This window comes from Tamandua tetradactyla, chromosome 1 (genome assembly GCF_023851605.1).
Source record: "Tamandua tetradactyla isolate mTamTet1 chromosome 1, mTamTet1.pri, whole genome shotgun sequence".
Taxonomy (NCBI): domain Eukaryota; kingdom Metazoa; phylum Chordata; class Mammalia; order Pilosa; family Myrmecophagidae; genus Tamandua; species Tamandua tetradactyla.
In genome coordinates, this window is record NC_135327.1 from 60,322,812 (window position 1) to 60,333,208 (window position 10,397).

Genomic DNA, 10,397 nt, shown 5'->3' on the forward strand with positions numbered 1-10,397 from the left:
CCACAATGTCAGCAGCTCTTCAAGTTCTGTTTTCCCTCCTCCATCACCTGCGTCTTCTCCCTCTGACACTCTGGGCCACCGCTGTGTCCTTTTGTCCAGACCGTTTAGCTGTGGTCATGCGACAGGGGCCGGGGAGGGCATGTCCCACCTCTGTCGGAAGCAAGCCCGCGGCTTGTTTTCTGCTCCCACATCTTAGCAGTCCCATGTCAGCACCCGAGCGCTGCCCCTTTCTTTCCATAAGGCAGATGACTCTGCAGGGACATGCCAGCCCAAGTGGCAGGCATTCCATCTGCCTCAGTCTCTCCTTCCTCACACCCATTCATCTTGCTCTCTGCAGCTGTGCCCGGAGCAGCATTCCTGGCAAGGAAGTGGCTTTCTGTGTGCCGGGGTCACTGCTTCTGTTATTTTCTTCACTGTTGCCAGGTGCCCCCGGCAGTTGTCACTGGACATCCACCAGTGCAGGAGGTTGCCGGCAAACTCCTCAGGTGGAACCTTGGGTAGGACATGAGATTTTGTTGGTTTGTCCAGAGTGATGCCCCAATGAATCCCAGAGTGATTTGATCAGTGAGTGAAAAAGTATTTGCAAAGTCCCCTTCGGGGAATGGTGAGAACGGGGGAAAATTCAACCTCCCCAAGTTGAATTCTTGATATTCTCACAAACACTGTGGACAACCAAAGCTATAGGCTGAGCCCCCAGTCTTGGGGTTTGTTCATATGAAACTTAACCCCACAAAGGATAGCTCAAACCTACTTAAAATTAGGCCTAAGAGTCACCCCCAAGAAAACCTCTTTTGTTACTCAGATGTGGCCTCTCTCTCCAGCCAACACAACAAGCAAACTCACCACCCTCGCCCTATCTACGTGGGACATGACTCCCAGGGGTGTGGACCTTCTTGGCAATGTGGGACAGAAATCCTAGAATGAGCTGAGACTCAGCATCAAGGGATTGAGAAAACCTTCTCCACGGAAAGGGGGAAGAGTGAAATGAGACAAAGTGTCAATGGCTGAGAAATTCCAAACAGAGTGGAGAGGTTATTCTGGAGGTTATTCTTACGCATTAAGTAGATATCACCTTGTTATTCAAGATGTAATGGAGAGACTCTCCCCTCTTTGTCCACCGGCCCGCTGCGCGGCGCCCACGCCCCGCAGCAGCCGACCCGCCCGCCCTCCTCTCCCCTCTTTATCCGCCAGCCCCTCTTCCCCCTCCTGCTCTGGCGGCTCTCCAACTACCATGGTGCCCTCTTCCGCCTTCACCGGCTCCTCCGCCACCAGCCTCGACAGCCTTGCCACCCTCACCTTTCCTCCTCCAGAACAGCTACTGGGGGAGTGGAGACAATACAGAGCAGCTCCCGGAGCCAGGACGGAGATCAAAGGGACAGCGTACCCCATCCTGGAACGGCTGACTGTCTGGGAGAACCAGCTCCGGTGAGATCACCGAGGGACGCGGGCTTTCCTGGGCGGGACGGCAAGCAGCCGGAGTCCCTCCCTTCCTCCTTCCCAGGCCAGCTGGCAGAATTGGGCAGCCGGTCCCCTTGGGCCGCGGCGGCTGGCGTCCCCACCACGCGAGGCCCCCCGGACCAACTGAGAGAGTTGGGTTGGAAATCCCCAGACTACGGAGAACGGTGGCCAGGGGGTCCCTTCCAAACACGTGACTCCCCGGTCCAGCTGGGAACAGTGCACTCTCCCGGGCTGCGACAGCTGGCGCCCTTTCGCCACGCTTGGTGCCCCGGGCCGACTAGGAAATTCGGTCGGGCGCTCTCACATGCTGCGGCGGCCGGCGACCCTCCCCGCGTTCAGACCCCCAGGCCGGCTGGCACTCTTCCAAGACGCTTCGGCTGCCGAACCTCCCCTACGGCGAGAGTTTTCCAGAGTTAAAGGACCCACAGCAACTTTTACTGGTGGATCCCGTAGACAAACGTGTGCCACGAGCGCCACCTACTGGGAAGGATAAGAAAAACAGAACCCAGAGATTTCACAGAAAAATCTTTCAACCTGTGGGGTCCAACACTCAGGGAAATCTGACTAAATGCCCAGACGCCAGCAGAAGATAACAGATCATGCTCAGAAAATTGAAAATATGGCCCAGTCAAAGGAACAAACCAATAGTTCAAATGAGATACAGGAGCTGAAACAACTAATGCTGAATATATGAACAGAAATGGAAAACCTCTTCAAAAACGAAATCGATAAATTGAGGGAGGACATGAAGAAGACATGGGCTGATCAAAAAGAAGAAATAGAAAAACTGAAAAAACAAATCACAGAACTTATGGAAGTGAAGGACAAAGTAGAAAAGATAGAAAAAACAATGGATACCTACAATGATAGATTCAAAGAGACAGAAGATAGAATTAGTGATTTGGAGGATGGAACATCTGAATTCCAAAAACAAACAGAAACTACCCGGAAAAGAATGGAAATATTCGAACAGGGTATCAGGGAACTCAAGGACAATATGAACCGCACAAATATACGTGTTGTGGGTGTCCCAGAAGGAGAAGAGAAGGGAAAAGGAGGAGAAAAACTAATGGAAGAAATTATCACTGAAAATTTCCCAACTCTTATGAAAGACCTAAAATTACAGATCCAAGAAGTGCAGTGCACCCCAAAGAGATTAGACCCAAATAGGCGTTCCCCAAGACACTTATTAGTTAGAATGTCAGAGGTCAAAGAGAAAGAGAGGATCTTGAAAGCAGCGAGAGAGAAGCAATCCATCACATACAAGGGAAACCCAATAAGACTATGTGTAGATTTCTCAGCAGAAACCATGGAAGCTAGAAGACAGTGGGATGATATATTTAAGTTACTAAAAGAGAAAAACTGCCAACCAAGACTCCTATATCCAGCAAAATTGTCCTTCAAAAATGAGGGAGAAATTAAAACATTCTCAGACAAAAAGTCACTGAGAGAATTTGTGACCAAGAGACCAGCTCTGCAAGAAATACTAAAGGAAGCACTAGAGTCAGATACAAAAAGACAGAAGAGAGAGACATGGAGAAGAGTGTAGAAAGAAGGAAAGTCAGATATGATATATATAATACAAAAGGCAAAATGGTAGAGGAAAATATTATCCAAACAGTAATAACTCTAAATGTTAATGGACTGAATTCCCCAATCAAAAGACATAGACTGGCAGAATGGATTTAAAAACAGGATCCTTCTATATGCTGTCTACAGGAAACACATCTTAGACCCAAAGATAAATATAGGTTGAAAGTGAAAGGTTGGGAAAAGATATTTCATGCAAATAACAACCAGAAAAGAGCAGGAGTGGCTATACTAATATCCAACAAATTAGACTTCAAATGTAAAACAGTTAAAAGAGACAAAGAAGGACACTATATACTAATAAAAGGAACAATTAAACAAGAAGACATAACAATCATAAATATTTACGCACCGAACAAGAATGCCCCAAAATACGTGAGGAATACACTGCAAACACTGAAAAGGGAAATAGACACATATACCATAATAGTTGGAGACGTCAATTCACCACTCTCATCAATGGACAGAACATCTAGACAGAGGATCAATAAAGAAATAGAGAATCTGAATATTACTATAAATGAGCTAGACTTAATAGACATTTATAGGACATTACATCCCACAACAGCAGGATACACCTTTTTTTCAAGTGCTCATAGATCATTCTCAAAGATAGACCATATGCTGGGTCACAAAGCAAGTCTTAACAAATTTAAAAAGATTGAAATCATACACAACACTTTCTTGGATCATAAAGGAATGAAGTTGGAAATCAATAATAGGCGGAGTGCCAGAAAATTCACAAACACATGGAGGCTCAACAGCACACTCCTAAACAACAAGTGGGTCAAAGAAGAAATTGCAAGAGAAATTAGTAAATACCTAGAGGCGAATGAAAATGAAGACACAACATATCAAAACTTATGGGACGCAGCAAAGGCAGTGCTAAGAGGGAAATTTATTGCCCTAAATGCCTTTATCAGAAAAGAAGAATAGGCAAAAATGGAGGAATTAACTGTCCACTTGGAAGAACTGGAGAAAGAACAGCAAACTAATCCCAAAGCAAGCAAAAGGAAAGAAATAACAAAGATTAGAGCAGAAATAAATGAAATTGAAAACATGAAAACAATAGAGAAAATCAATAAGACCAGAAGTTGGTTCTATGAGAAAAATCAATAAGATTGATGGGCCCTTAGCAAGATTGACAAAAAGAAGAAGAGAGAGGATGCAAATAAATAAGATCAGAAATGGAAGAGGAGACATAACTACTGACCTCACAGAAATAAAGGAGGTAATAACAGGATACTATGAACAACTTTACGCTAATAAATACAACAATATAGATGAAATGGACGGGTTCCTGGAAAGACATGAACAACCAACTTTGACTCAAGAAGAAATAGATGACCTCAACAAACCAATCACAAGTAAAGAGATTGAATTAGTCATTCAAAAGCTCCCTAAAAAGAAAAGTCCAGGACCAGACGGCTTCACATGTGAATTCTATCAAACATTCCAGAAAGAATTAGTACCAACTCTCCTCAAACTCTTCAACATAATCGAAGTGGAGGGAAAACTACCTAATTCATTCTATGAAGCCAACATCACCCTCATACCAAAACCAGGCAAAGATATTACAAAAAAAGAAAACTACAGACCAATCTCTCTAATGAATACAGATGCAAAAATCCTCAATAAAATTCTAGCAAATCATATCCAACAACACATTAAAAGAATTATACATCATGACCAAGTAGGATTCATCCCAGTTATGCAAGGATGGTTCAACATAAGAAAATCAATTAATGTAATACACCACATCCACAAATCAAAGCAGAAAAATCACATGATCATCTCAATTGATGCAGAGAAGGCATTTGACAAGATTCAACATCCTTTCCTGTTGAAAACACTTCAAAAGATAGGAATACAAGGGAACTTCCTTAAAATGATAGAGGGAATATATGAAAAACCCACAGCTAATATCATCCTCAATGGGGAAAAATTGAAAACTTTCCCCCTAAGATCAGGAACAAGACAAGGATGTCCACTATCACCACTATTATTCAACATTGTGTTGGAAGTTCTAGCCAGAGCAATTAGACAAGAAAAAGAAATACAAGGCATCAAAATTGGAAAGGAAGAAGTAAAACTATCACTGTTTGCAGACGATATGATACTATACATAGAAAACCCAGAAAAATACACAACAAAATTACTAGAGCTAATAAATGAGTACAGCAAAGTAGCAGGCTACAAGATCAACATTCAAAAATCTGTAGCTTTTCTATACACTAGTAATGAACAAGCTGAGGGGGAAATCAAGAAATGAATCCCATTTACAATCGCAACTAAAAGAATAAAATACCTAGGAATAAATTTAACCAAAGAGACAAAAAACCTATATAAAGAAAACTACAAAAAACTGCTAAAAGAAATCACAGAAGACCTAAATCGATGGAAGGGCATACCGTGTTCATGGATTGGAAGACTAAATATAATTAAGATGTCAATCCTACCTAAACTGATCTACAGATTCAATGCAATACCAATCAAAATCCCAACAACTTATTTTTCAGAATTAGAAAAACCAATAAGCAAATTTATCTGGAAGGGCAGGTTGCCCCGAATTGCTAAAAACATCTTGAGGAAAAAAAACAAAGCTGGAGGTCTAGCGATGCCAGACTTTAAGGCATATTATGAAGCCACAGTGGTCAAAACAGCATGGTATTGGCATAAAGATAGATATATCAACCAATGGAATCGAATAGAGTGCTCAGATATAGACCCTTTCATCTATGGACATTTGATCTTTGATAAGGCAGTCAAGCCAACTCACCTAGGACAGAACAGTCTCTTCAATAAATAGTGCCTAGAGAACTGGATATCCATATGTAAAAGAATGAAAGAAGACCCGTATCTCACACCTTATACAAAAGTTAACTCAAAATGGATCAAAGATCTAAACATTAGGTCTAAGACCATAAAACAGTTAAAGGAAAATGTAGGGAGATATCTTATGAATCTTACAACTGGAGGCGGTTTTATGGACCTTAAACCTAAAGCAAGAGCACTGAAGAAAGAAATAAATAAATGGGAGCTCCTCAAAATTAAACACTTTTGTGCATCGAAGAACTTCATCAAGAAAGTAGAAAGACAGCCTACACAATGGGAATCAATATTTGGAAATGACATATCAGATAAAGGTCTAGTATCCAGAATTTATAAAGAGATTGTTCAACTCAACAACAAAAAGACAGCCAACCCAATTACAAAATGGGAAAAAGACTTGAACAGACACCTACCAGAAGAGGAAATACGGATGGCCAAGAGGCACATGAAGAGATGCTCAATGTCCCTGGCCATTAGAGAAATGCAAATCAAAACCACAATGAGATATCATCTCACACCCACCAGAATGGCCATTATCAACAAAACAGAAAATGACAAGTGCTGGAGAGGATGCGGAGAAAGAGGCACACTTATCCACTGTTGGTGGGAATGTCAAATGGTGCAACCACTGTGGAAGGCAGTTTGGCGGTTCCTCAAAAAGCTGAATATAGAATTGCCATACGACCCAGCAATACCATTGCTAGGTATCTACTCAAAGGACTTAAGGGCAAAGACACAAACGGACATTTGCACACCAATGTTTATAGCAGCGTTATTTACAATTGCAAAGAGATGGAAACAGCCAAAATGTCCATCAACAGAAGAATGGCTAAACAAACTGTGGTATATACATACGATGAAATATTATGCAGCTTTAAGACAAGATAAACTTATGAAGCATGTAATAACATGGATGGACCTAGAGAATATTATGCTGAGTGAGTCCAGCCAAAAACTAAAGGACAAATACTGTATGGTCCCACTGATGTGAACGGACATTCGAGAATAAACTTGAAATATGTCATTGGTAACAGAGTCCAGCAGGAGTTAGAAACAGGGTAAGACAATGGGTAATTGAAGCTGAAGGGATACAGACTGTGCAACAGGACTAGATACAAAAACTCAAAAATGGACAGCACAATAATACCTAATTGTAAAGTAATCATGTTAAAACACTGAATGAAGCTGCATCTGAGCTATAGGGTTTTTTTTGTTTGTTTGTTTTTTACTATTATTACTACTTTTATTTCTTTTCTCTATATTAACATTTTATATCTTTTTCTGTTGTGTTGCTAGTTCCTCTAAACCGATGCAAATGTACTAAGAAACGATCATACATCTATGTGATGATGTTAAGAATTACTGAGTGCATATGTAGAACGGTATGATTTCTAAATGTTGTGTTAATTTCTTTTTTTTTTTCTTTCTTTCCGTTAATAATAAAAAAAAAAAAAGATGTAATGGAGAGGCTGGAGGGAACTGCCTGAAAATGTAGAGCTGTATTCTAGTAGCCATGTTTCTTAATGATGATTGAACAATGATATAGCTTTCACAATGTGACTGTGTGATTGTGATAACCTTGTGTCTGATGCTCCTTTTATCTTCTTGTCAACAGACGAGTAAAACATATGGAATAAAAATAAATAATAGGGGTAACAAATGTTAAAATAAATTTAGTTTGAAATACTAGTGATCAATGAAAGGGAGGGGTAAGGGGTATAGCATGTATAATTTTTTTTCTGTTTTCATTTTATTTCTTTTTCTGTTGTCTTTTTATTTCTTTTTCTGAATTGATGTAAATGTTCTAAGAAATTATCATGATGATGAATATGCAACTATGTGATGATATTGTGAATTACTGATTATATTTGTAGAACGGAATGATCGAAATAGGAATGTTTGCATTTATTTAGTGTTTTTTTTTTGTATTTAAAAAAATAAAAAATAAAAAAAGAAGCAGTGAGACTGGCCGCGTCTGTCCACCCAGCAGGTGGACCCATGACCCCCCCTCCCCATCCAGCGCTGCCCCGAGTTGGCCAGGATGTAGGTCCCTGTGAGGAGACACTGGGGAAGCCCCCACCCCCTCACAGGTTTTTATCATCACGAAGGCGACACGGTGGAAACTCCAAATGGACATGTGCGGCCGTGCGTGGGCAGCTCCCACCCCATGCCAAGCTGGTCTGTCCCCGCCCAGCCTGGCTTCCTGAGAGCCCACCCACCTCCCCTACCTGCAATTTTCTTTGAAGATGCTGGGTCGGCACTGGGGTGGGGCACTCACTGGGGCTGGGCCCGGGGATCGCACTGAGGAGCCCCTGGGGAAGCGGCAGGGCAGCCCACGAGACCCCCATGCCCTGAGCCGGGGCCACCAAGTGTGGCCTTATTGGGAAAGGGCCTTAGCAGCGGCAGTTAGTAAAGCCACATCATATAAGTGGGGGTGGGAGGAGGGTTCTGGTCAGTGGTCAGGGTGCCTACTAGACGGGGAGGACAGCAGGGACACCTGGGGGAGGGCCGTGACGGCGAGGCAGAGACCAGCTCCAGTGGGACGCAGACAGGTCGGCTGCCCCAGACTCCAGGAGCCGTCCTGCCTCAGCCTCAGCGGTGTGGCCGTCAGCGCTGGCGACACTTCCTGGTTGGGCTTGTCTGTGTGGGCCACTTGGCTCCTGGGAACTAGCCGCTGGCTAGCGGAGGACAGGGCCAGCAGCACTTCCAATGGGCCACGCAGGTCACACCAGGCATTCGGGGGCCAGAGTAGCCACCCAAGCCGAGGCCACGATGCTGCTGCTCAGGGCTGCCCCCAGGTTCCCAGGTGTTCATCGGATGCGTGACACAGCAGGTGATGGCTTCAGGCCCTGCATACTGTCCCCATGCCCCGCACACTGTCCCCACGCCCGGCACACTGTCCCCACGCCCGGCACACTGTCCCCTCGCCCACACACTGTCCCCACGCCCCATACACTGTCCCCACACCCACACACTGTCCCGAGCCCCAACACTGTCCCCATGCCCCAACACTGTCCCCACGCCCCACACACTGTCCCCACACCCACACACTGTCCCCACGCCCCACACACTGTCCCCACGCCCACACACTGTCCCCACACCCCGCACACTGTCCCCATGCCCCAACACTGTCCCCACGCCCCACACACTGTCCCCACACCCACACACTGTCCCCACGCCCCGCACACTGTCCCCACGCCCACACACTGTCCCCACACCCCGCACACTGTCCCCACGCCCCACACACTGTCCCCACGCCCCCAACACTGTCCCCACGCCCACACACTGTCCCCACACCCCGCACACTGTCCCCACGCCCACACACTGTCCCCACACCCCGCACACTGTCCCCACGCCCCACACACTGTCCCCACGCCCCCAACACTGTCCCCACGCCCACACACTGTCTCCACACCCTGCACACTGTCCCCACACCCACACACTGTCCCCACACCCCGCACACTGTCCCCACGCCCTGCATACTGTCCCCACACCCCCAACACTGTCCCCACGCCCACACACTGTCTCCACACCCTGCACACTGTCCCCACACCCACACACTGTCCCCACACCCCGCACACTGTCCTCACACCCCGCACACTGTCCATACACTCCGCACACTGTCCCCACGCCCCGCACATTGTCCCCACTCCCCACACACTGTCCCCACGCCCCGCACCCTATCCCCACACCCCACGCACACTGTCTCCTGCTACACCCAAGGAGGCCACATGGTAACCACCGGAGGGCACAGACGCCTTGGCAGTGCCAGCTCCTTGCTCTCCCCAGCACCCCACAGGAGCAGCTTTAGGCACAGGGAGCGCATCTATCATCTACCTATCTAGCCATCTATCATCTCCACCCATCTCCATCACCCACCTACCTTCGGTGTGCCTGGCCATCACTGTGTCTCTATCATCTGTCCACATAGTATCTATCTACTCTCTGTCACCTCTTTCTATCACTTCTTTAATGGTTGCTCTCACTCATGCACACGAGCACAGAGCGAAGGTTGACGCACATGCCAGGACTCATCCCCGCGCCCCAGCAGCTTCTCACTCATGATCCCTCTCATTGGTCTAGACCTTTCTGGGGTTAACCACCCATGGCCCCTGCATTTACTTATCTTTTCTGTCCTTTTTCTCTGGATGTCAGGAGAATCGAGTGGTTGTGATGGTGGCCATGTGGCTACAAAGCCCAAGATGCTTGTTCTCCGTCCCTGCAACACCTGCCACCGCCACCCCAAGAGCTGGTCCTGGCCCAGCAGAGCGCACGCTTGCGCGCCATTCTAAAAAGTCAAGGGAAATGGGTGGAAGTCATTTTAATAATATATTTTATTAACCTCCTATATGTTGTGGGGTGCACCGAAAGAGAGATCACATAATTTAAAACTGCAAGCCAATTTGGAGTCTTTATTAGCCGGCCAGTGACTGCCCCAGAAACTTCTAAGAAGGAAGATTCAGAGAGCAGCACCTAGAGGTTTTCAAGGTGTGCTTATAAAGGCTAAAATCATGTTG